The sequence below is a fragment of the Artibeus jamaicensis genome, unplaced genomic scaffold, assembly GCF_021234435.1.
Source record: "Artibeus jamaicensis isolate MK-2021 breed Jamaican fruit bat unplaced genomic scaffold, CSHL_Jam_final contig_797, whole genome shotgun sequence".
NCBI classification, from domain to species: domain Eukaryota; kingdom Metazoa; phylum Chordata; class Mammalia; order Chiroptera; family Phyllostomidae; genus Artibeus; species Artibeus jamaicensis.
This window is the reverse complement of record NW_026521977.1, coordinates 754276-781754: the sequence shown is the minus strand read 5'-3', so window position 1 is coordinate 781754 and position 27479 is coordinate 754276. Positions and strand designations below refer to the sequence as shown.

Below are 27479 nucleotides of genomic sequence, written 5' to 3'. Positions count from 1 at the left end.
AAAATAAAAAATAAGAATAAATTTAAAAAATAAAAAGGGTGGCTTCTTTTCTTGTGTTACAACCACAAGGACACTTCTTCACTACTTTTACAGCAGCTGTTTATGTGGTCTTGGTTTCCAATAGCTCTCATGGTGACTGCTAATAAAGCACGATGTATTGCATGAAACTGCAGCGCAGTGAAAATTACTTGCAAGGAGCTGAGCTCCTGGTGTAGCTATATAGCTGCCCAGTGACCTAACTGATAGGGAAATGGAGCTTAAAATACCCAGGGGCATGGCTATTCATCACACTCCTTAGATGGTCTTCTTTAAACATCGCTTTTTTAGTTAGAATTTTGTAAGAGTTGGACAGCAGTCAATTCAGAAACCTGAATTCCATATTCTCCACTCTATTCTGTATTTCCAGCTGAAAGCAGATTCATGGACTTTGGGAAACAGATGGAAGGATTGACTTTCTACAAGAAAGTTAAGGCCTTGTAACTTGTGTTCTTGCCTGTATTCAAACATTACGGATTTTGTTTAGTCTTTATAATAGCCCTGGGAGGGAAGGACACTGACCAGATGTTTCATTCTCTTTGAAGTACCAGGCATTAGACTTTTCCTTCATTTACAAATGGGAACCTGACTCAGTGCTGAGAGATCCGGTGAATAACCCATTGCATCCCTTCCCTTCTCCTTCATCTCCTGGGTCATGAATGCTGGACAGGGCTGCCCTTTGCTTTATTTCTGATTTGGAAGTGACCATCATCACTTCTAGGTAATACCAGCTCTGGGCAGTTGCTGAATGATGCTCCCATATCACAAGCAAATCACAGGATTATAGTGACCCAGGGAGAGATCCTAGTTGGGGTTGATGGCTTTTCCAGAAGATAGAAAACAATGACAGGTCAGGGAGGTGACCACCTTCAAAATGCAGAAGGGCCCCTTGCTCTCCTTCATCCTTCTTGGTCAGAGGCAGGTAGAACAAGGGGAATTTGAGCCACTGAAGAATTTGCATGTGTATACTTTTCTCCTATTGGTCCTATCTTTTCCTCTTTGCAGCGGTGATCTTAGAAAACAGGAAAAACTGCCATGATCACAATCAGTGTTTGATGCAAAGGAAAACTGAGGGCTGTTTTTCACTGACATAGGGCAGATTCAGGCTTTGCAGCCTGGGGTGCAGTGACTGCTCGTGGAGATGCAGGTAGCTGGCTCCTTGAATGAGATCCGCAGTCTGAAAGTACAGTGGATATCCACGACTCTCAGACAGTGTACCTTCCTATGCTTTCTTAACTACTGGCAGCCCTCTGGGTGTGGAATAGGAATAACACACCCAGAAGGAAGATACACATGCTAAGAGAATGTACTGGTTTCTAGATGCCACACAGCCAGTACTTTCCTGGTTGGTTTCAGGTTTTAGATGTTTCCCGTTTGTCTGTGTGCAGGACTGGCTTGGGGTTACTACCTAGCTTTGCCAGTCCTCTTTTCTTGCTCTGCACCTTGAGCTTCTTCAGCCTTTATCTCACTAACTGTAGAGAAATAGAATTGCTAATTGTGTAGTAGATACCAAGGCCACTGTGAAACCATTGCTTTTGTTACCTCGGTCACCCTCTTCATCCCAGACAATTCAGTCCTAACTGGCATTTCCATAGGGCTTCTGAAGGTGCATGAGGGGTGGGGGTGAGGGACTCTATACCAAGAGTCTACTTCCTGTTGCTGAAGCTCCACCAAAAGAAGCTGGTCTCCATGGCAGGTTCAGAATGTGAAACGGAGTATGAATTATTATTAGCGTTTTGTGAGGGATTTGTAGTTCTCTCTGACTCCTACTCTCTGCCCTTCAGGCAGGGACGGCTCTCCCCAGCTGACTCTCGACTTCTTGCTACCTTCAAGTTCCTGAAGATTCTCACCCAGGTGAAAACCTCAGAGCCTTCCTTGTGCTCTTGTTTTTGCAGAGCTTTTGTTACATTGCTGTCTGTAATCTCTTTTATTCCAGGTGAGACCTTTCTGCTATTGGCAGACCAGCTCACCCTTATTTCCTATTTCTATTCTTTTGTGCAAAATTAACTCACTTTATTGATTTTTTATTACTTTTTAAATTTTAAAAAAATTTATTTATCTTTAGAGGGGAAGGGAAGGAGAGAGGTAGAGAAATATCAGTGTATGGTTGCCTCTCGTGCATTCCCTGCTGGGAACTGGCCTGCAACCCAGGCATGTGCCCTGACTGGGAATCAAACCGCGATCCTTTGGTTCGCAGACCTGCACTCAATCCACTGAGCTACACCAGCCAGGGCTGATTTTTTTTTTTTTTATAATAAAAGAAATAGCCCTGGCTGGGGTGACTCAGTGGATTGAGCACTAGATTGCGAACCAAAGGGTTATGAGTTCAAGTCCCAGTCAGGGCGCTTGCCTGGGTTGTGGACCAGGTCCACAGAAGGGGGCGTGTGAGAGGCAACTACACATTGATGTTTCTCTTCTTCTCTTTCTCTTCTCCTCTCTCTAAAAATAAATAAATAAAATCTTTTAAAAATAATACAAGAAATACATGCTCATTGCAGAATACTCGTACATAAAAATATTAGAAAGGAAGTAAAGAAAAACACATTCTTTTACCAGAGATAACGTAATTACTGTTAATATTTTGGTATATATTCTTTTGCATCTTTTTCATATATGTTCTAGATAAGGTTTTTAAAAATACATAATCATAGTGTTCTATAAGTTACTTTTTGGACTAATATTACTTTGTAGTCTTTAATGCTGCATACGATGCCTTGTATGGATGAGTCATTATTTAATTAATCTCCTTGATGATGGACTTTTGGGTTATTTTTATCGTTTTGTATTAAAAGCTATGTGGTGATATAGATCTATATAGCTATCCATCTGTTCCTACTTGTATAAGTTCAGGATAAATTTCTAGAAATGGAATTGGCAAATCAAAAGGTATGTAATATACCCAAATTATGTCATAGTATCTTAAATTTTAAGTATGTGAAAAAGAAAAGAATTTATATAATAGCAATCCTACGTACCTGTCATCCAAATTTAATGAATATTAACATTTTACCATATTTATTTCAGAGCACCTATTTAAAAAAATTTAATATGACAGAAATGACTAAATCTTTCCCCAGGCCTTTCTCCCTACAGTTGCTGTGCCTCATCACATATATCTTATCCTTGTATATATGTGTGTCCATAACTGATGTGTAGTATTGTGTATTTTAAAGTTCCACGCATGTGACAGACTTCCTGCATGCAGCCTTTTTGCTGCTTGATTTGTTTCACTTAATGTCATTTTTGAAAAGTATGCATGTGTAAAATCATTCACTTTAATCAGCCTATGATGCACTGTCGTATGGCAGTGAGACGGTGAAAGTGTCTCTGCTTTTCCTGTATTAAAAACAATGCTGTGATGAGCATCCTTGTATGAGGAGTGTGCAGGAGTTTATGTGCTCTCGGTACCTGCGGTGGGGCGCGCTCTCTGTGCTGCTTGTGTGGATTTACCGGCCAAGTGCACAGGTTTCCATTTCCCCAGATCTTTCTTTGTCAATGCTCAGAGATTCCACACCTCTCAGTGTTTTCTTTTCTTTTTTTTTTTAACCTGTTAAAAATATTTATTTATTTATTTTTAGAGAGAGGGGAAGGGAGGGAGAAAGAGAGAGAGAAACATCAATGTGTGGTTGCCCCCACATGTGGCCCCCCACCGGGGACCTGGTCTGCAACCTGGTCATGTGCCCAGACTGGGAATTGAACTGGTGACCCTTTGGTTTGCAGCTTGCGCTCAATCCACTGAGCTCCACCAGCCAGGGCTCAGTGTTTTCTCACCTGATGAGTGTGAAATAATATCTCATTGCTTTAGTTTGCATTTTCCTGGTTTACCAGAGAGCTTGAGCATTGCTTCATATGTGATTGACTGTTTGGGATTCCTTTTCTTTGACTTGTCTGTTCATATCTTTTACATGTTTTTCAGTTGTTTTTTTCCTCTTTCCTGTTGATTTTCAAAGTTGGCAGTTATTTTCTTCCTGCTTGTGGCTTGTCTTTTAAAAGTTGGGCCAGTTTCAGGCACCACCCCCAGTGTATGAGGATGCCCCATCGGCCACCCCTTGCCTTTCTTGAGTTATAGTTCTGTCATCTTGCCTGCTCTGGCGGACGAAAGTGCTTCCGCCTCCTCTTTTCTGCCTTTTCCTGAAGTATTGTTACCTCTTTATTATAGTTGAAACGTGGTTTCTCTGTGAAGAGCTCACTCTCTGTGACCCACTTGCACGAAGGAACTTCATCCCCTCCCCAGCCGGCACTCTGTTCTCACTTACCTTGTTTCTAGCCCTGCCTGGCAGCCTTCCCATGTGCAGCCTCTCCCTTCGCCTATATCTCTCCTCCTCTCTCTTGGTGCTGACTAGGGGGTCAGCACTTGACTTCCATGTTAATTGCTTACAACCATCTTCATGTGGCCCCTTCCTGGCATAATTATTATGGACTTGAGAGTTTACACTAAGAATCCTTCAGCGCTGTGGCCTCACAGTCTCTCAGTCTCTTCAACTCTAAGACTCCGTCTTCATTCCTTTTAAGGTGCTCATAGTATGGCCATTCCTTTAGCCTCATTGCTGGCAGATTTTCCATTTTCAGGATCCTAAACTTTGAAATTCCTTTCCTTCCTCAATCTCCTGAATATTTACACCTCCTATTCCTTCATTGTCCACTCCAGACAGCTGGTTCTCCAGCCTTTCCCTGGTTTGTACAGCCTCTCAGTTGCCCTTGAGTCTGCCCACTTCTTTTCCTGTTCAGCCTGAACTGCAAAGACAAGAATCTAGGCAGGTGCTTGATTGCCAGAACTCCTTCCTTCTCCCATGCTTCCTGTGATCATCAGTCCTGGTAGACTACATGGTCGAATTTTTCTGCGATAGCCCCTAGATTTCTGAGTACATGCTGCTTCATCTTTCAGAAGCATAACAGTTCCTGATCCATCGTTCCTTCCTCAGAAAATATCTGTGATTTCCCAGAGAAAATATAAGATCCTTAATTTTGCTCTAAGATCTGACTTTTCTCTGTCTTTCTAGCTCGTCCTTCTCCTGGGTCTTCTTCCAGCTAAACTCCCACCAGACTGAATGTCTTGCTGTTCTTCGTGTGTCTGTCACTTTTCTGCCTCTAAGATTTTGCTCTTGTAGTTCCATCTGCTAAGGGTTGCCCCTTTATCCTCTTGCCATTTGATCTTCCAAGGCCCAGAGCGAGGGCCCCCCTCTCTATGAAACCTTCCTGCTTCTTCAGGTAGAAATAGTGCCCCCTCTACCTAAGTCATACATTTCTGCCTTCTAATGACACTTAACACAGTTTTCCTGGTATTTGTTATCTTTATGTGTCTATTGTACCCACATTACTAGAATGTGAGCTCTTTGAGGGTGGACGCGTGCCTTATGTGCATTGGAGTTCCCACCAGCACTTAGCATGCCAGTTCACACGTGGTTGCTTTTTGGTATGTTTTAGTTGAATGCACATGTGATTGTATGTGTGCGTGGAAGGAGGAGAGACTGTCCTAACAATTTCATATCCTTGTCCTGCTCTAGTCAGTAAAGAATCAGACTTAGCTTGACATAGTCCTGCAGAAGAGTAGACCAAGCTGCCGACCCATGTTGCAGTTGGGAGAGCGTGAAGCTTGTCCTGTTGTGGGAGCAGGAACCTTGAGTCTAAGAGTTCCATCGGGATGTTTTTGGGCTCAGGGAGTTAGGCTGCCTGTGTTCTGTGCACTGCAGGGAGAGGGTTTCAGAGGAGTCTGGGAAAAGGAAACACTGAGAAAGCTCTTGGCAGAGGTAGGAGCAGAGGGACTGGGGAGGGTGGCGACTCTGAGGTGAGGGTTTTATTCTCGTCAAGTCAGGCTGGCCTCTTTCCTCCCTCCCTCCCAGGACAGAGTCGCAGTTGGATGAGGGTGTACACTACAGGCATGATATTTGCTGTTCTTCCTGTTCTGGGACCTGGTATCATCATCCAGCTCTTCATCTCAAACAGCCTCCTGTCTCATTCTGTCCAACTACTGTTTGTCTTGAAGGTCTGGCTCACATTTCCTCTCCCACGGAAATCCTGTCCCGAGATACTCCAGCCCCTCCACTCCCACCTATTGTACTTCAGAGTGCTTTTGGTCTGCGTCTCGCATTTGAATTATTTCCTATTGCGTCTCGTTTCCCTAAGTTAGTCTGTGAGCTCCTTGAGTACAAGAGTCACCTCTCATGCTTTCTTCTCTCTGCGGAAACAAAGCAGTGATCAGCAATTACTGTCGATTTCATTGAGGAGCCTAATACTAGAACTCAGAAGATTGTCTGTAGCAGAATAACTGAAGATGGGAAAGGACATAAAGGTAAAACTTGGCCTTGGGCTGGTTCTCTTGGGCTGGAGTCTGGGTCTGGGAGACAATGCCTACTCGTCTGTACAGCCTCCTGGTATACAAGGGAGGAGGGACGGTTTCCTGAGTTCTGGCTTTGGAAGCCTGCTTTTCCACAGTAGTCAGCACCTGGGCAGGTAAGGGGATGAGGTATTCAGGGTGTGACTTCCAGAGAAGGAGAGGGAGGGCTGGTGGCTGATGCCCACCTGGCAGTGACAATTCCTGCCCCCTGAGGACCTGGGGCTAAAGGCACCATGAGAGACTGGAACTTGACTCATCCTTGACCAGCCTTTTCCCTGAGCTGGAAACAGGACTGGGAGCAGCAAGCCAGTTGGCTGACTTGCCTTTTCTGCCTTAAAGTACTTTGTTTCGGTTGCTAGCAACAGACATGGGTAGTGTAAATAAAACACAGACTGCTCAGGCACATAGATACATGAAGAGACTGAAACTTTGAGTTGTCAGGGGCAGGGGGAGGGGCTGGGTAGAAGGGGGCTGAAAATGTGCAGCTAAGCCTCTGAGGATACTTAGTGTGCCCTGGGCCCTCTCTCCAACTTTGGCCATTGGCCTCCTGGTAGGGGTGGCTGAGTGGGGGGGAACCTGGCAGTCAAGAAGATGAAACTCTCTGGATGCCACAAGTTTCAAAGGCTAGCTGCTTGCCTCAGTTGGATGCAAAGCTTTGCTCAGGCAGACACTCCTCCAGGCTAAAAGCTGGTGACCTGAGGGCTGATGGCAGCTTCTTCCCTTCTGTCCTGCCCTCTCTTTGAGGCTTTGCTCATTGATTCCTTGGGGTGCTCATAGGTGGTGTACATTGGTCAGCAGCGGCCCTGGCCTTTCCAGCAATCGTGACTATAAAAGCCCCCTGAGGTCTGCATACCTAAACACGCGACTGGTGGTTTGGGTAAGCTCTGGAGAGGTGAGCGCTTCCTTAGCACGGATTTAGATGGATTCAGCCTGCCAAGAGGGGTGGTCTTATCAGGGGAGACTGAGTAGTTAGTGCCAGAAGAAATAACAGTTACATCTCTTATCAGATGGGTTTCTTCAGATAGGTTGCGATGAGGAAGACAGTGGGTCTCCATTGCTGGAAATACAAATAGGGACAGATTAGGTGTTCTCCCTGGTTCTCAAAGGTATCTGAGGTTACAACTGCAAAACCTCTTCCGTTTCTGGTTTAGGGGGGTAAAGGAGCTGCGGTGATAGGATATGTCATGTTATGTCCTGGTTACTATGTTTATTACGACAGGAGTTGAAGGACCAAGATACATGTGAGCAGGTTACCTCTTTTGATAATTTAGGAGGTATGCAAGACGATCCCTATAATAATAGCAACCTAACTCATATTCTGAGAACTCGTTTTGACTAGGGCAGAGAGGAGTGGAGTTACTATTAGGGTCTGGGAATTGCATCTTGCCCTGGAGAGGCCTGAGGGGGTCGCCTTCGTGTGACCTCCGTCACCCATGCAGTGTCCATGGCAGGAGGCCTGGGACCTCTTGAGGAAAGCATTGGTCATTTTCCCTCTGTTCTCTGGCTTAGGGCAGGACTGTGAGGCTCTGCACCTGGTCCTTAGCAGGAGGAGTTGACGAGGGCTATTATTGAATTGGGTGGGACCCAGCCTAGCTGTGAAGCTAATAAAACTTCAAAGCCAGGCAGAAGGCAGTGCTACTCAAGCTGGTCATAGAAAGACAGTTCTTGCAACAATATGTTCCAAACCACCAGGCCTGGCTGGCTTCTTGGAAAGGTTGAAGGACAGGCAAGAAAAACTCACCCCACTGTACTTTATGTCTCATGCTCACCGCAACCCCCACAAGTATCACAACAAGCTGCCTATAGGGTTTGGTGGTTGACCTGTGATTCAGGTGAGCAGGGGGGTTCATGTTGAAGGCCCGCCCACCAGTTAGGAGCCTGTAGGATTGTGTTGTTTTCCTTACTGTGTCCTTGGTGCCTGGCCTAGTGCCTGGCACAGAGCAAGTGCTTGGTCTTTGTTTGGGGATGGAATGATTTCCCAGCCTCTGTTTAAGAGGGACCTTCGACTGGGCCTTGGAGCACAGACAGGATGTGGATAAGCAGAGAGGAAGGAGAGTGCTCTAGACTGGAAATGGTCTCAGCACAAAAGCACAGAGGCAGTAATGGACATTTTTGGAGCAGGTGTCCTGTCTGGAGAGAGAAGTGCATTTGTGTGTGTGTCTTTGGGTGGAGGAGCATGAAGGGCAAGGGGGTAGGGAGGAGGGTGGTGGAAGAGGAGAAAGAAAGAGGGAATGGAGGTTGGTGGGTAGTGTTTGACAAGGTGCTGGAGGAAGTGGAAGAATCTGGATATGATGGGATTGGCAGTTAAGGACCCCAGAGGAGTGACATGATGCTATTGATGTTCCAGGATGCTAAGTTTGCCATTTATGAGCAAGGAAGACTGAAGATGGAAGAATAAAGGGAACTGATAATGGTAACAGTAATACTTCACATTTATTTAGTGCTTCCCATGGGCCGGTACTTGATAAAGCACTCCACATATAATCAGGTCATTGCAGTGAACTAGATATGAGGCAATGAGCTGGAGAAAAATTGCACAAAAGATGATACAGTTAGTATCTTCATATTTGGCTATGTTTGGCTCTTATGTGGTTAAATAAGAAATGGCTCCAAGGACATCTTCTTCCTGGGCTCTGCTTCCGAAAACTTGTCCTTGAAGCCGGAGCTGTTATCTGGCATGGCTGGGCTGCTGAGCTTTCGCATACTCCCTGCCAGGAACTAATGTCCTTGGGCCTTAGCTGGGGTGTGTCCCCAATTCAGCCATCTGGAAGGTCAGTGAAATTAGCCACTAGAATGTGCCCATTAGTGCTTCGAGGGGTTACAACCTGTCAGTGGAATCCTAAGCCTGGGAAATGTTCTCACAGGGCTTTTCAAAGTTGGAACAGGCTTACTTCTAGCACTGACGGATCCCTTATTTGGACACTAAATTTTCAGGGTGAGATTGGACTTCTGCTTTGGTTTAGGGGAGTGTTTTGAGAATCTGGTATCCGTGTGAGAGTGAGTGATCTCAAAGAGAGATCATAGCATCAGAGCCATACCTTTCTTGATTCTCTTCCCATGATTCTCTTCTTGGCCTCCAACCCATCCACTTATAAGACCAGACTGGGGCCCCTGTCCCTTCACCTGTCCACTGTTCCCTCACCTCAGTTTTCCCAGGGGGGACATGGATAGCACATCATGGAGCCAGGAGTCAGGGTGGCTGAGGCTCAAGAGTCTGGCTCCAAGGGTTGGGGATGACTTCATGCTCAGCTTTGGGGCTTGTCTCTTGGCTTTGAGGAACTCATTGTGCCCATTGACTGGGTGGATTTGCAGTTTTTCAGGCCAGCTGTCTGTGAGACCAGGAGGGTTCAGGGAGGGATGAGGGGGTGGGGATGGGTGGTAGCAGTGTTTTGGAGGGTGAAGAATCTTTTGTGGCAACTTCGAGAGCATATTTTCCCTGCCCACCCTGCACTGTGGGCAGCTTATCATACTAGAAGCCCAATTCTGTCATCCTCTGGCTTTCCTTCTGGTTGACCCCTGCCAACCTCAGGAAAGTAATTCGGCTCACGGCAGTGACATTGGATGCTGTTGGAGGAAGGGAAAGCAGGAAGAAGAACATATTTCTGTCAACAAAGGTGTGCTTTCACTAGTTGGAACTTGCTGTAAGGCAGCCTTCAGCTCTTTGGGTGATTACTGTGGGCTTAAAGTGTACTGTCGTAAGTAGAAGAGGCTGTAAATCATGAAGACAGGTAGGGCTGTGGAGTGAGGTAGGGCCTCCGACGGCAGTTGCCAGGAACCCAAGGTAAAGGCTGACTGAGCTGAGGAGCTGCTACTGTCCAGGAAGAAAGCACTTTGGAAGTGGTAAGTCCTTTGCGTGCAATATCTTATTTAATCTGCACAGCAACATGTTGTGGTTGGAACTGTCATCTCCATGTCATGGATGAGGAAGCCGAAGCTTAGAAAGGTCAGGTAACTCCTCCACAGCTTCATTGCTGGTAGGGGCAGTGCTGGAATGGATACCCAAGACCACTCTTTCCCCCTTATTCCTCATAGAGGAAACCAAGCCATTGATTTTAGAAGACTTTTTACTTGAAAATAGTTTTAGGCAAAATAGTTTTGCCTGGTGTAGCTCAGTGGATTGAGCACAGGCTTGTGAACCAAAGGGTCACCAGTTCGATTCCTGGTCAGGCACATGCCTGGGTTGCAGGCGAGGTCCGTAACCAGTTGGGGGAACATGAGGGGCGACCACACATTGACATTTCTCTTCTTCTCTTTCTCCCTCCCTTCCTCTGTCTCTAAAAAATAAATAAATAAAATCTTTAAAAAAATAAAATAGTTTTAGATTTACAGAAAAGTTGTAAGGATAGTACAGAGAGTTCCTATAGTCCCTGCGAGGCATTCATGTTATATATGCCCTGAGTGGAATTGAACTTGCAATCTTTTTGGTGTGTGGGATAATGCTCCTACCAACTGAGCCATCTAGCCAGGGCTTGGCTAGGATTTTTGAAAGTCTATCAGAGTATGTTATTTATTCCCCAACCCCACTTCGTCTCAGCTCTGCTATACTGGGCTAGAGCTGGCTTTGACATCTACTTTCAGAGTTAAATGCTCTGCTTTCTGACTCCATCAGTAGGGTTGAATAACAACTGAGTTTCAGAGAGTCAGGGAAGGCAGGTAGCTAAAGGAGGATGCTTAGAAGCGTGGCTTCTGGACATTCTTCTGTCTGGTGGGGCGGGGACCAGGGAGTGTTAATAGTTTCAGCTGGTGTCTTGCGGCCTGCAGCCAGAGCCCTCCTAGGGACACAGGGAGTATCTGTGCAGTGAAGGCTGTTCCCTTGGATGCTGTCTGGAGTCTGTCCTTGCACTGTGCAAAGTGGTTCGTGGTAGTCGCTGCTCTGGGCCTAGACCCCAGCCTGCAAGCAGGCTGGCTGGCTGGTTGTGGGCAGCGGGTGTGCTTCGCTTTGGGGCCCCCAGCACATTCTCCATTTAAGGGAAAGGGGTCTGTGATCTCCTTGGCTCTGGGTGTGAATGGGCTGGCCCGAAGTTTGCTCATGGCCTTTGCTGGATGTGCTTTTTCAATGAGATCATTCCAGAATTACATTCCTATGAAATTATATTTCAGTCAGGACGTGAAGCTGGATTTGTGTTAAAGCACTGGCACTAAAACCCAGGGCTCAGAGCAGGGCAGAAACGAGAATAGGGATAAACAGTGTTTCTTTAGAAGGAGGGAAAGATACAAGGAGAGAGAAAACAATTGTTAAAGGATTTTGCATTTAAAATTAGCACACTGTAAGCAAAGCCAGGGAGTGGAGATTGCTACTCGGCCCAGGGAAAGGCATACGTGATGTTTGTTGTCCCAGCGGCCTGCCACCCCCAGGCAGTGTGGGCTCGCTGCCCCACGTCTCACTGTTCTCTCCTCCCTTCATCTGTCTGTCTCTGTGTCTCTGTTTCTGTCTCTGCCTCCGTCTCTCTCTGACTCTCTGAAACACACACGGTGCCTCCCTGCCGGCGGCGCGAGATTCTCGTACTCAACGAATCCGCCCTGTACCCCTGCCTGTGTGCTATTCCCTTAGCTCGGGATGCGCTTCTCTCCCTTTTCTGCCTAGAAAACTCTAGTCACTCTGTGTAACTATGTCAGCATTGCCTTCTCCAAAACCTATTGCGTTGCCCTCCAAGAGAGTTGTTTTCTGGTGCCTCTGTGCTGTCCCTCCCCTGTGTGTCCCCCTCTTCCTGCCCTTCTCACTTGGTGTGTTTGGAAGTCAAGCAGTATGTTGCCCGGTACCCAGTACAGTGCTTGGTAAACAGTAGGGGCTCGTGAAATGACTGTTGAAGGAAGGAACTGAATGAGTGAAGAGTTGGGTATAAGCGAAAGTTGGGTGCTGTGGGCAGGGCAAGCCACAGCAGTGTGGCTAACAGCTCGAGTGACATCAGAGGTCAGGAGAATAGATTGTCAGACCTGCAGAAAAGGTGGTGTGTGGCAGGGGGGACGTGCACAAGAGCATGAAGGAGTTTGTGCAGTGGTAAGACAGATAGCCCAGTGGGTTCTAGGTCCCATAGACAGAGTTCTGGGGTTTGGATGGAATGACTTCCCAGGGAGTCTTGAGAAACTGGCAGGACGGAGAGGAAAGAGCGCCAGGTTTGGAACTGGGGGCTCCAGGTGGCAGTGGCAGCAGTACTCTTAATTGCGACAACAGCAACAGCAGTAATGTAGTTCTTACTGTGGGCCAGATACCACTTCAAGCCCTTTTTGTATGTTAGCCTAGGGCTCCCCAATGCCCGGCTGTGGACTGGTGCCAGTCTGTGGCCTGAAAGGAACTGGGCTGCACAGCAGGAGGTGAGCAGTGGGCTAGGTGTTGAAACTTTGCTCCCTTGCATTACTGCCTGAGCTCTAGCTCCTGCCTACCCCCCAGCCCCGAGCCCTGTCTGTGGAAAAATTGTCTTCCATGGAACCGATCCCTGGTGCCAGAAAGGTTTGGGACGGCTGTATTAGCCCATTGATCCTTTAATTGTTGCCATGTGAAGAACTGTGCTCACACACAGCTATGAAGTAGTTCTAGACCTGGTTCTGCATGTAGTAGTTGAGAGACTTTGGGGTAAGAATGCCTTTCTGAGCCTCGGTCTACTTTGTAAAATGAAGAAAAATACCAATGGCATTTACTTCCCAGGCTTGTTTTCTCAGATGAGATAACGTGTGAAAGTGTCTTTGGAAAGGATAAGGTGCTCTAAGGTATTGTGGAGGCGGCACTGGGGAAGGAGGGAACTTGCATCCGCTGTTTCAGACTGGGCTCATACATAGCCTGTATAGGCTGCCCTGAGTGTGGGCCTTGACTGTGTTTCACAGCCTCACTGGGCTGGCCAGTGGCTGAGTCTTTGATTCTGTTTAGAATCAGGATTTGAGCTGCCATTAAAAAAATCAGTTCTTATTGGAGCCAAATGTGCACATGAAATGTCACTAGGGGCAGATTGTTAGGGCTAACCAGCTCATCCCTCCTAGTCAGGGACATAGGGGGAAGCAGGGTGGTGGCAGGCATTTACACAGAGGAGAATTATCTGTTGGGCCTTTGGGAGCAGTGAGGCAGCTGCAGCTGGTGGCAGGGAGGCTGGCTCGAAGATGTGGCCAGGTCAGTTCCCACAGCCCAGTGGCACAGTAGTGGGCTGCGGGATTCTGTGGGCGGGTGGGTGGGACCCATTTTTCCTCAGGTGAGAAGTCTGGGGAGTTTTTAGAAGTTGCTTTACAGACTGGGGAGGCTGTGCTACCGGGCCCTATAGGAGCATGCATGTATGTATGTATATACATACACACACACACACATATATACACACACATACACACAGTGGAATATGCTTTGGTCATAAAATAGAACAAAATCTTGCCATCTGCAACCATATGGATGGACCCAGCGGGGGTATTACGCTAAGGGAAATAAGTCAGACAAAGACAAATGCCAGATGATTTTACTTGAATGTGGAATCTACAAAAACAAAATAAACAAGCAGAACAGAAACAAACTAACAAAAAAGGACTTGCTTGACATTGCTATTGCCACGGAGTGGGCCATTTTCATGGGCTTGGGGCCCACACACGTGCCATTGCTTGGGCTTGGGGAGTGTGCTGAGCCCGGCAGTGGGTGAGGAGCAGGTGAGGGGGATGGATGGAGAGGGGCGCGTATCCTTGTGCAGCCGAGGAGGAGCGGTGTGGTCCTTCTGAGGCCTGTTGCTAACGAGAGTTGTCTGGCCCTCCTGTGAGCCGAGTTCAGAGCGCCTCCAGCCTGACAGTTGCCTAGATTGGCCACGATGCCTGTGTGAGTAATTATAGGTCACTGAACAGAACCACTAGTCAGCTACATCCCTCAAAAATGCCTAATTGCAGGCTGCAAATATGAAAATATACAAGAGCTTAGACACATGTCATAGCTCATTACAGAGAGCAATGGCATGAGTCAGATGTGACTTGGGTGGTTTTTGGGTGTTGGGAGCTGCTTGGGGAACATGCTGCCTGGCCCAGAAGAAGCCTCCCCATATTCCCCATGCTTCCCCCAGGGAGACTAGGGACTTGGGGAAAGGGGAGCAAGTACATGCTGTGGCCACAGTTTGCTCTTCATATCTGTGCTTGCACAGCTAAATGAATGTGGTTACCTGAAGGTAGACTTAACTTTTGTTTGGGAATTTTCTTCACCACTAGTTTACAAATCACGTTGGAGAAGGTCACATTTGAGTCTCAGGATGCTTGGCATTTGTAAATCTAATATTTTTGGCTTTAACTATTTCTGACACTCCTGAAGGCTTGTGATATGTAGTATGTAAATTGCTGGCTTTGAAGTTTGAAACAGTGCTGTAAGGACTCAGAGAAGCAGGGGCCTTGTTGCAAGGGAGCCTGTCTTCATGCCCATCGTTGGCTTATCTGCTGAGCTCCGCGGACCTCCATTCAGAACTAAGCTGTGCTTTTATGAGGCAGGTGAAACGGGTAAGGACAGGATTTTTTTTTTTCTGAGCTCTCAACAAGAGAAAACATTCTGGAAGATGTCTCATCTCCCTTCCTCTTTGCCTACTTTTTTTTTTTTTTAAGACAAGGATTCTTAAAATGAGTCTCTGGAAGAACTTTGGTAGCTTGTCAACCCCCTAAAATGGTTGATAGAAATTATGTGCATACAAATTTTCTGTGGAGGTTCCTACGGTTTATTAAGGTATTCACAGTGTGCTGTGACCTGGACGTGAATGACAACTGCTATACTGTGGGGTGGAGATTTGGGGCGGTCTCATTGTACATCTTCTTTGCTATCAAGGCTCTGCAGCCTACTTGACAGTTACTGCTTATTCTGACCTAAGATGAAGTTCTCTAGTCTGCACCATTTTTTTTCACATGGCTCTGAATGAGTTAGCACCCTTGAAGGATGCAGACTTTCCTTCAGAGAAACTCCAGGAATATTTCAAGAACTTTGAGGGCAATTTGCAGGTGGGAATTTCAAAATGCTTTGAGACTGCATTGGAATAAAAGTGCAGGCTTCTATCTAAGGCTACTTTGAAGAGGATGATACCTGGTATATTGTGTGCAGTGGTCTCCCCTTACCCATGGTTTCATTTTCTATGGTTTCAGTTACCTGTGGCCAACTGTGGTCCTAATATATTACATGGAAAATTCCAGAGATAAACAACCCAGGAATTTTAAGTTGCATACTGGTCTGAGTAGCAGGATAAAATCTTGCACCTTTTTGCTCTGTCCTGCCCAGAGGGAGAATCATCACTTTGTCCGTTGTACTTACACTGTGTACCATGTCACCAGGGACTGGTTCCAGGGCCCCACGTGGAAATCAAAATCCGTGGATGCTCAAGTTCTTTATATAAAGTGGCATAAGACTACTTCTGGCCAAGATGGAGGCATAGATAGACACATTGTGCCTCCTCATGCAACCAAAATAAGGACAACAAAAATTTAGAAACAAAAAAACAACCAGTACTGACAGAAAATTGAACTGTATGGAAGTCCAACAACCAAGGAGTTAAAGAAGAAACATTCATCCAGACTGGTAGGAGGGGTGAAGTCGGGTGGCTGGGTGGAGAGAACTCTAGGCAAAGCGGCAGCTGGCAGACCCTGGGCATACCAGGTGGCAGCGGGTGGACCCAGTGAGGTGGTGGATTGTGGAGGGGCGCAGTGCACAAGGCGGCTGGCAGACCAGCAGTCCCACATTCGCACGCAGATAAACAGGCAAAACTGGGGAGTGAGACAGACCTTGCAACCCAGGGCTCCAACTTGGGGAAATAAAGCCTCAAAACACCAATTGAAAACATCTGTGGGGGTCGAGATGCCGGGAGAGACTCCCAGCCTCACAGGAGAGTTTATTGGAGAAACCCACAGGGCCCCAGAATATACACAAACCCACCCACACAGAAATCAGTACCAGAAGGGCCCAATTTGCTCAGGGGAAGTGGCAGAAGGGACTGAAATCCAGCAGAGAGGGGAGCAAGCGCCAGTGTTCCCTCTCGGACCCCTCTCCCATATACTGCATCACAACCCAACAACTGGGTTGCACCACCCAGGTGAACACCTAGGGCTCCACTCCTCACTATGTAACAGATGCATCAAGACAAAAAATGGCCCAAATGAAAGAACAGGTTAAAGCTCCAGAAATAATACAACTAAGAGATGAAGAGATAGCCAACCTATCAGAGGCACAGTTCAATGCACTGGTGATCAGGATGTTCACAAAATTGGTTGAATTTGGTTTCAAATGAGATGAACAAATGAAGGCTACACTAAGTGAAATGAAGGAAAATGCACAGGGAACCAATAGTGATGGAAAGGAAACTGGGACTCAAATCAATGGAGTGGGCCAGAAGGAAGAAAGAAACAAACAGAAAAAAAAGAAAGAAGCAAGAATTCAAAAACATAAGGAGAGGCTTAGGAACCTCCAGGACATCTCTGAACATTCCAACATCCAAATTATAGGAGTACCAGAAGGAGAAGAAGAAGAGCAACAAGTGGAAAACTTACTTGAACAAACAATAAAGGGGAACCTCCCCAATCTGGCAAAGGAAATAGACTTCCAGGAAGTCCAGGAAGCTCACAGAGTCCCAAAGAAGGTGGACCCAAGGAGGAACACACCAAGGCACATCATAATTATATTACCCAAGATTAAAATGAAGGAGAGAATACTAGAAGCAGCAAGAGATAAGGAGACAGTTACCTACAAAGGAGTTCCCATCAGACTATCAGTGGGTTTCTCAAAAGAGACCTTACAGGCAAGAAGGGGCTGGAAAGAAGTATTCCAAGTCATGAAAGGCAAGGACCTACATCCAAGATTGCTCTATCCAGCAAAGTTATCACTTAGAATGAAAGGGCAGATAAAGTACTTCTCGGATAAGGTCAAGTTCAAGGAGTTCATCATCAAGCCCTTATTATATGAAATGTTAAGGGGACTTATCTAGGAAAAAGAAGATAAAAAAACATGTATAGTAAAATGCCAGCAAACTCATGATTATTAACAACCATACCTAAAACAAAAAGAAAAACAAACTAAGCAAACAACAGAACAGGAACAGAACCACAGAAATGAAGATTGCATGGAGGGTTAGCAACAGGAAAGGGGGGGAGAAGGTATAGAGAATAAGTAGCATAGATGGTAGGTAGAAAATAGGGGGCGGGTAAGAATAGTATGGGAAAGTAGAAGTTAGAGAACTTATAGGTATGACACATGGACATGAACTAAAGGTGGGGAATGGGGGTGGGAGAGGGTGTGCAGGGTGGAGGAGAGTGAAGAGGGAAAATGGGACAACTGTAATAGCATAACCAATAAACTATATTAAATAAAAAATAAAGTGGCATAATATTTGCATATAACCGACATACATCTTCCTGTATTCTTTAAATTATCTGCAGATTACTTATATCTAATATAATATAAATGCTGTGTACATGTCAGCAACAATGTAACTTTAAAAAATACGCCTTTGTATTGATTCCCAGTCTCTTTGCAAACTCCTTCAGGTGTGTGCTATTAAATTGAGACAGCCACACCAAGATAGAGTCTGTCACAGGATATTCCCTGAAGCACAGAATGAGAGGGGACTGAGCAAACATTAGGGGGCCTGGGAAAGCACCAATTGACCAAGACAACTCTGTGAGACAAAAACGCGCAGAGGAAGCATTCGTGTGTCACCAGCAGGGCACCGCCCGTGTGCCAGGAGCAGTCTGCCCTGCGTTCAAAAGCACTTGTAATAAATGTGCCCTGGAAAGCCTGAAAACTGGCTTCCAGCAAACAGTGAAACAATAACAATAAAAGAATAGTTCTGATCTGCAGTAGGCTGCATGTGCAGATGTGGAACCTGCAGATCCCTGGGCCAGCTGTACACTCTCTGCCCGTCAGTCACTTGGTAGCTGTATTGGTGATCAGACCTGCAGTTGAGGTGGCTCCGTGCTTGTCAGAAGGTCAGTGGCAGCTACATCATTCACCTTGCTCCATCTCATGCCCTAGGCCTGTGTCATCTCATAGCTTCGCAGAGGGGTGAGGACAGTAGCACAACAAGAGATGCGGAGGGAGAGGGACACACCGCACTCATAGAACTTTAATTCGGTATAATGCTCTCATTGTTCTACTTTACTATTAGTTATTGTCGTGAATCTCTTACTGTGCCTAACGTATAAATTAAACTTTGTCATAGCTGGAGAGGATTTGGTACCATCAGAGGTCTCAGGCACCCACTAGGCGTCTTGGAACTTACCGTCTGCAGGTAGGCAGGCACTACTCTATCGTTACTGTTGAATGAGCTGTCTTGCTGCCTGCAGTTATACTTTCATGCCCTCGCCACTTGGAATCAAGGCTGCAGCCCTAGCACAACCTAGGCAAAGAAGATCTCGGGATTAATTCATTGAAAATTGTTCTGTAGTAACTATGTTATCACGCAGATGGCCTCCAAAAGATCATTGCTTGAGGTTGACGGGGAAATTTTAAGTTCCTTGAGAGCCGTGAGGGTATTGGAAATACCTCACATTACTTAGGTGAGCCCTGCTTATTCATTGGTGGGCTGGGGGAGCTCGCATTGCCCTAGGGCCTACTTTGTCTGGTCAGGGTGGGGGTGGAGGGTGAATGCCTAGCTGCTTGCTCTGGTCTGGTGCAGTCTAGCACAGTGCTGCCTTAGCATGAAGCCTCTCCCCAGCCGAGAAGGCAGCCTTAGCTTGGCCTACATTTCCCAGCTTATAGGTAGTAGTGGTGGTGGGTAGAATTTATCTCTGGCCTTTGGGATCTTCTTCCTCTCAGTTTAAAATGTTTTAATTAACTCTAAGAATCAAGGAGTCTCAGTACTAGAAGGGAACTTACATACCACTTGTGCTAATTTACAGCTAATTTAAAGCTGTAGGAGGGGTAGGGGCAGCAGACAGTCTAACCTCATCTGCCCCTTTCACTGTTGTGTCCCCAGCATCTTAACTGAGCGGCTTTTGGTGGGGATTCAAAAAAATACTTATCAAATGAGCAAGTCCCAGTAAACACTACAACCTCAGCAGAGCAGTATCATTGCTTTATTTGTTTATTTATTTAACAAATACTAATAAGCTCCTACTATGTGTAAACTCTGGGAAATACTATAGTAACAAGATGGTCCTTATCCTCAAGAGCATAGTCTGTAATTGAGAAGTAAGGAATTAAAAAACAAACAAACTACAGTCTGTAATTGGAATTTAAGAATAAAAAGTTCTTCCTCGTTTTGGCCATTCTGATCTTCTCATTGTCTGAAGTCTCTTTGGGGGACCACAGCAAGTTCATTTGAGGGGACACATAGTCCCTTTTGCAACTTGAGAGCCTTTCAGAATTCTCAAGGCAGTTGCCAGCTCCCTCTGTCCGCAGACAGCTTCCCCATGAACGCTCTCAGGTGCTGTAGTCATTCCTCGCAGGATGTGTTTTCCAGGGCCCTCTGCATCCTGCTTGCCACCCTCAGGATGCACCTCTGAGTCTATCCCTCGGACAGTGTGGAGTCCAGAACTCAATATAATATCCCAGGCAATTTCCAAGGCATGTTGCAGCCCGGAACCCTTTATATGTTTCAGCTTTCCCCCACCTACTCCGGGCTCAGACAGTGAATGATGGGAGGAGAGTGTCTTGGACTGAGAACGTCTTCACAGTCGGATAATCCTGGCATTGAAAACTCCTTTCTTTTGTCTCCTTTCTGCCCCTGCCTGCCCTCCTGCCCCTCTCTCCTTGGTGTAGCCAAATCTACCCACAGCCTAATGCCAGTGGTTTGCATTTCCTTTTCTGAGCCACTGCCCTTTATCAACAGGGAAATTAGCATAAAAAAGCAAATTCCAGTTCTATAACTTCATTCTATTCCTGCCCTTTGTCACATTTTCTATCTCCCACTCCCCACCAAAATAGATGAAAGTTGAGTCTTGTGACATCACAAAAGTTGACCATTGTATCAACAGCTGTGATGTCACCAGCAGAGGATCATGACTTCAGGGAAGAATGGAGGGAGGGACTGTGTGGGGCAAGATGTCCCTTGGGGACAAAGAAGTTATTTTCATGCAAATCTTCACCCCAGAAGCCCACTTGGCCTTTCAGAGGTTGGGCTGTCAGTGGAAACCCTCTCTCAGATTCCCATTGCTCCCTCCCTCTGTGGACTAATGCTTTTGTTTGTAGACATTACCCAAGTCTGAGCATGTGTGGAAGTCCCCTGCTGGCCAGCCTCTGGGCTGGATTTGGGTTTGACTCATAAATAGAGCTTTTCAGGGAGGGAGTTCTGAGGAGAGCCTGGGAGCCTGGGGTGAAGCTGAAGTAGATGCACAGCCTCTGGGTGGGCAGGGAGCCCCTTCTGTTCGGGCAGAGGGGCAGCTGTTCTGTGAGCCACTGCGAGAAGCCTGGGTGTGCCATCCATAGTCCTGATGCTGTTGTCTGCCTGCTGCTGGGACAGGGTTGGGCCCGCCCTGGGAACTCCTTCTTGACTCCTGCGTGCAGACTTACCCACACCTGCTGCAGAAGTTCCCAAGCTTCCTCAGGTCATGGATCCCTAGAGTTTCAGTCATTTTTCACAGCGCCTATAGGCCAAAAGGAAACCTGAGTTTCATTTACTAAGTACTTAGGTCTAAATAATGTAGTAGGTGCGTAGCCATTTGAAAGAATTATACGTAAAGTCGAAGAATATTATTTCCTTCTAAAATAACCACAATTACTAACTCATGGGATGTTTTGGGCACTGCACAACATCTCACGTCTTGGAGTCAGATTGAATACTGCCATCCTCGTTTCCTGTTCCACATTGCTTTTCACTTGGTCCTAGCATTTTTTTTTTAATTGCAGCAGCTGCTGAAAAACTCAGCTTCACAAAGAAATAACATCGTTGAAAAGCAGGTAGTGCAATCTAATGCCAAAACTGGCAAGTCATGGAGTGTCTGACAAATGTTGAGTATTGCTCTGTCTCCCTCAAAAATGTGAACTGTTTTCTTGCAGCACGCTGGCAATCCACTGCAGTGTCACTGGGCCCTTGGCGCCCAGTTGGAGAGCCACAGACCTGAAATTGCCAAGTAGCACTTGTTTAAAGGAGCAAAAAGAGGCAAATTGTGTCCCTGTCATGATGCTTAAAGAAGTTGGGCAGGAAAAATCATACAATAAAAAATGAAGAGACTCTTTCTTTGACGTTTGGATGTCAAAGAAAAAATTTTAAATAAAACTTTTAAATAAAAGTTTGGATGTCAAAGAAAAAAAGAAGTTGGACAGTTGGATGGACAGACTTCCCTTGTCTGCAGTCTCAGCTGCTGCTGGGCCGAGTTGTAGGGGAGGTCCTTGCTCTGACCAGGGCCTGAGTTGGGAGTGCCTCTGGCCCTAAGTGGGGAGGAATGGTGGGGAGAAACTCCTGAAGAACTTCAAGAGAGGAGCATCTCTTATATTTATGTCATGTTGATTCAGGGCCCTGTGATAGTTGGCTTCAAGAAAAATGGGTTTTTAACACCAAGAGTTTAGGGGCCAGGCATGAGACTTCTGCCAGTATTCTTTTCTAATTCTGTCCAGACAGAAATGGGCTACAGGAGTGTGCCTGGGTTGGAGGCTTCTTGCCATAAGATGTGACAGAAGCCAAAGAACTGATGTCCTGTGGAGTCAAAGAGCTCGGCACCAACTGTCACGACTCCGGGGTCTGCCACTTACTGTGCCACTTACTGTGAAACCTGCAAATGACTTAACTTGTGCCTCAGTTTCTTTGTCCATAAAATAGAGATAATGACAGGTAGATTAAGTGAGATAAATACATGGATAGGACCAGCAGAGCCTGGCTGTACACGTGCGTTTTCTTCCACTTCCTTCCAAAAGTGAGGAACAAAGACTTTTCTGCACAGGGAAGTTCAGCCCTCATGACCTGCCTGTCTGCAGTTTGAGAGTTACTCTACTTTTCCTGATAACTTCGCTCTGTGTATTTAATGTTCTCAAAGCTGCCTCACCCTGCCACCTGTGTACCTGCTCTGTTGGTTCCTTTTCACTCTCTACATGGCGTTTTTGTTTTTAAATGAACAGAATTCTTATTTAATGTAGCCTGATTTTTGAGTGTTTTCTGTTATGGTCATTGCTTTTTGTGCCCTGTTCAAAAATCTCAGCTTGCTTCAAGGTCTCCTTGGCTTTTGCTCATGTTTTTTCTAATGATTGCAGTGTTCTGCCTTCTTTATCTTCCATGAGTCCTACAAGACACAGCCCGGTGTTGCTTCCTGCTCCTCCAGAAGCCCTCCCCCACATCCCTCCTGGACGCCTCATGACTGTCTTTCTCCTTGCTCCCAGAGCACTGTGTTCACACTTCTGTCCCAGCTCTTGTTACATTGTTCAGAGACTTTTCTTTACTATTTTTTTCTCAGGCCAGGATGGGGAGCTGCCCAAGGGCAAGGTGCAGAAGTGTAGCACAGTGGCATGCCTGCAAATGGTTCTTAATGAAACACATGAAAATCTTAAATGCCCACACTATCTGTCTCTCTCCCCACTTTGCCAATAGTAGTTCCCAGCTGCCCTCACCCCGTGCCCTCTTTGGATGAGCATGCAGAGCTCCCGGCAGGTGTGCACGGCTACTCCAGAGAGTGTGCTCCAGACTGGGAGGGAGCTCATTGCCGTGCTTCAGAGAGGGCTGATCAGTGGTCTCCCAGACAGCAGAGGTGGGGGGGGGGGAAGCGCTGTAATTCAGTAAGCCCCAGAGAAAGGACCTTTGCCTCTTTGAATGGAAAAATGGTGGTAATCTTTGCAGAGAGCAATTTCAGTTGAGTTCTTGAGCCAAGAGTGTCCCTACCCTGGATCTTTTGGGTGCTCAAAGGGCATGGCCCTCTTTCATTATCCGAGTGGGTGTGGTTGCTACCAGTGAGTCAGACTGAACTGGGAAGGCTGGTGGGGTTGGAAGGTGGGCCGGGATGGATAATGGAGCCCCAAACTGCTATCCCTGTCCAGGGAGGACAACACTAAGCTGGTGACAAACGTTCTTTCATTCAAAAATATTAATTGCGGGTCTCCTGTGCCCTAGGGACTGTCCTAGGCACTGAGGGTACAACTGTGGACAAACAAATGAGGCTTTATATAGCCTCATGGAGCTTATATAAGGGTAAATGGAAAAGAAAAGTAGTACATTAGATTATGATCAATGCTATGAGAAAAATAAAATAAAAAATAAAATAAAAAGTGGGGAATAGGGCTTGTGGGGGTAGAGGGGTGGCGGGAGATTTTTAAAATAGCAATTTTAATACTAATTATTTTATAGTGTGGTCAGGGAAGGAAGACCGCACTAAGAAGATGACGTTTGACCAAAGACCTGGGAGAGGAGGGAGCAGATTCTCTCAGGGGAGTGTTCTAGCTCCAGGACAGAGCAGGTGTGGAGGCCCTGAGGTAGGAAGTGCATGATGTGTTTGAGAAACTAATGAGATAATGTGGTTGGTGTGGAAAGAGTAAGAGGAATCAGCAGTTGGGGGGGGGAGGGTCAGAGACATCATGGGGACCCAGATGATGCGGGGCCTTGTATAAGTCATTATAAAGATTTTGCCTTTTACTCTGAGTGGTCGGGAGCCAATGTAGGGGTTCTGAGCAGAGAAGTGACGAGATAGGTGCTGATGCTGGTGGTGGGTAAAGGTGGTTGACGGTGGTAGCTTACTGAGGGTCTGTTCTGGTGCCTTCTGTTTGCTCAGGGAGGTAGGGAGCGGAGTCAGGTGAAAGAGTGAGGACAGGGAGAGAGAGTGAAGGCTGAGAGTTGGGGGAAAGCTATACTCTTGGCCCAGAGACTTCAAATGTGTTCTCTTTGGGCTCTGAGTAGCCTCTGTTTTTTTTTAATAGATGGTGTCACATTAATCTGCATGTCCTCACTATGCCGATGGGGGTGTTCTCCCTATGCTACAGATGGGAAGAGAGAGGTATTGAAAGTCCCAGTCCCAGTCCCAGTCCCTTCACCCTTACTGTTTCCGAGCCCTCTGAGAAAGCCGACTTACAGGTGGTGTGTTTTTTCTAGGGCAGGGGAGGCATTTGCCATCAATTGGGTTGAGTTCACCCAAACCAGAGAACATGGGAGGGGTGAGAATGAGGCTGACTTAGGATCAGGAAAGGCTTTAGAAAGTAGTTGACATTTGAACTAGATATTTAAGAAAGAATGGAGGTGGAGGACATGGACATAGAAGGAGCTGGTTGAACCAAAAAGCTTGGAGGCATGACATTCCTAGCACGGGCAGAAGTAGGCAGCTGGTCTGCTGGCTCTGGCCAGGGGAAGTTGCTGGTGTGAGCAGGTCTGTGGCCTTTCACGTGCCACCATGACCAGGGACCCAACAAGCTGTTCTTGCCAAAGTGGTTAGCCCTCGGGAGCAGGGCTCTTTATAGGGCAAGCCTTCGTTCTACTCTCTTTTTCCCAGTGGTGACAGACCATGGGGCAGAGTGGGCTGCACCGTCCTGGCAGAGCTGGGCTGAGCTGCTGGCTGAGAGGCTGAGTTCCCAGACTGGCAGAAACAGCTGCTTCTAGGTCTTTAAAACTGTCTTGGAAGTGTCCAGATTTTCTTTGGCCTGGAATTGCCTAACAAACCCTCACCCCATTTCAGGCTTTCAGGAAATGTTTAAAACCAGCTTCAAACCTCCACAGAAATCTGTACTAAAGTGGAGAAGGACCATCTGGCAGGAAGGGGGATTGAAAATGGTTGAGGTTGAAAACTTAAACTTCAAGGGCTCTTGGAGGAGGAGGGTTGGGAAAGAGGATGTGGGAGTGATAAGTGGATGGTGAGGAGATGGGAAGAGAGCTTAATTTTGTTTTGGATTATTGTTCAACAACAACGACAATGAAAATCCTCTTTTCCTGTGGCCGGTTGAGGAGGATTTCACCCTCATAGGGACCTGTCAAAATACCCAGCCATCCCTCTGACCTCCCAGCAAAACAGATCCTGGTTCCTCTACTGAACTGGGCTCATAATCCCCTCAACACTCTTGCTTGAAAGGCTTTCTGGACCTAGAATCCCAGAACCTGGGGCTGGAATGAAAGGATCCAAGATACGAGGTAGGTAGAAGTAGTGGGATGGGAAAGGGCCTTATTGAATACACTTGAGAAAATCCCTCCTAGCTCCCTTTCTAAAGCTTTAGAGGCCCACCCACCCAACCTCAAGCCCCCTTCCTCCCCTTTCCCTTTGTAGCCCTTTGTTTTTAGGCATAGTAAAGCCAAAGACAAAGTTGTGGGCAGATAAACCGGTGAGAGATGGATCGGGAAAGGAGGGGAGGAAAAGAGGGAAGAGGGAGGAGAAAGCCGACCTGCGGGAGATGAAGGCAGATTTCTCAAGAACAGCCCTTCCTCAGGGCTGTGTTGGGTGAGAATGTGCTACTGTGCGGGGTCTAATAGGGACACGTGTGAAGATCAGGATTTGGCTGAGCGGTGAGGGGTAGGAGGTAGGCTGGGGACCAGATGGGGGAGGCCTGCCACTGGCAGTTGACTGGGTGGCAGCTACAGTTGGAAAACTCTCTACAGTTTCATAGCTACAGACTTTTGGAAGAGAAGGAATGCACCTGGAGGGGTATGGCCAGTGCTTGAATTTCTAGGACCCTTTGTCATTCTTGCCTTTGACTCTGTGGGGCCCTCTTTTGTCATCAGTTAACAAACAAGTCAGTTAGCAATTATTTGAGCACCTATTTGGGCGCAGAACTCTGCCAAGTACAGAGATGGAGAGCTAGCCAGCTCTCCATTACAGCTTTCTCAGCCACATGGGGCCAGGAGGAGCCAGGCTGTCAGATCTGTGGGCTGGCTAAACTGCCTAACGATGCCACAGACCAGCAGAGCTGCACAGGTGAGCTGCTACAGCAAGGCCTGGAGCTGTTAGTCCTGGTGGAGCTGTGTAAGGTACACAGAGCCCGTCCCACCTTCCCCTGTCTATGGACACCTGCAGGAGAGAAGGGAAGAATCAAGCTCTCACATTTTTGAGGACTCTGACTTGGGTACTGAAAAGGAACTTGTCCTAATGTCTGCCCTCCCTGAAGCTTGTAGCGGCCACACTGGGTGCAGAGACTCTGGGAGGAAGAGATTAAAGAGCTAGGCCTGGCTGGGGTTGTGGGGCGGCCAGTTTGTTGATTATCTCTTTGACCAGGGCCTAGGGATGGAGAAAGGCTGTAGGGGAAAGTCCGTGGAAGGGTCAGGAGGGTCTGAGTCAGTGTTCCTGGGGCGGGGGGAGTGGGCAGGGTGGCCTCCAGGAGTCAGACGACAGCTGTGCAGAGCTGTGGGCTGTGGGCTGTGAGCAGGCTCTTGGGCACACACAGGGCTCAGCTCACCCCCCCCCCCTTGTTCTTCCTTCCCTTTGGGCTGTTTCCTAAGCTATTACTTCCACATCAGACGTTGATGAAGAAATGAGTGGAATGTAGATGTCGGCAGAAATTCTCGCATGTGGTTTGGAGGTTCCTGTTGTCAGCCGTCTTGCCTTCTTACCTGGACGAGGAAAGCAGGACGCCAGGCAGCATGTCTCCTCTGAATGGAGGCTTCAGCCCCAGTAGAGTGGGAGGCTTCCCTCCCAGTGCCTGCATCTGTTCCTCATCGCTCTCAGGGTTTGGACGGCTCCTTCTTCAGGACAAGGCGTACTGTCACGTCCACACTTAGGCCTGTGGAAAAGTACCAGATAGACACTCAGAGATGTCACCTAAACAAGGGGCAACAGTGTATTGCTGTAGGATAAGGAAGTTCATTCTTAGAGGCGGGGCACCCCTCAGAAGGCACTCCCTTCAGAGACTGACCTCCAGTGGGGCTCTTCTTGGACCTTGGGGAAAGCCTCCAGATCTGGTGATGGGACTGGACGGCAGAGAGAGGGAGCACTCTGGAAGTTGGGAGAGTGTTGCAAGATGAAAGCTGGCCTGAGCAAAAGCAGGGAGCCTTCCAGAGGCTCTTTCTTCCAGTGGCACTTGAGGGGAGTAGCCGTGGGTTTTCAAGTGGCCAGAAGCCGATGCCCTGTGCTGGAATAGGCTCTTCTTCCCTGCACTGCTCAGGCCCAGCCACCTAGGAGGCTTGCGTGGCTGCCCACAGTGTGGCACCTCCCGGCACTTTCCTGCTGGGGCTGCAGTACCCACCTGCTGACTGCGAGAGCCAGGTACAGAGCTGCATGAGGCCAGCCAGCTGCAGGCGTTGGGTGGGGAGGGAAATTGGAGAGAGCTTCCTGCATGTAAATGGGCCACTTCTCAGGTCTGGCT

The 27479-nt window shown here is 47.2% G+C and overlaps 1 protein-coding gene across 8 annotated transcripts in view; it reads left to right on the top strand.

Annotated features, from left to right (window-relative positions):
• Positions 1 to 27479, top strand: part of DENND2B (DENN domain containing 2B) — a 163706-nt gene that overhangs the window by 78321 nt on the left and 57906 nt on the right. The window contains exon 1 of one of the 8 annotated variants that reach the window (XM_037133824.2): positions 6172 to 6325. The exons of 5 other annotated variants lie outside the window; for them this stretch is intronic. The gene's annotated coding sequence lies outside the window, so the exon portion shown is untranslated. Of the gene's footprint in view, positions 1 to 6171; positions 6326 to 25116; positions 25318 to 27045; positions 27380 to 27479 lie in introns of those variants that run through there. 2 more of the 8 variants (XM_037133822.2, XM_037133823.2) reach the window with 2 other exon arrangements.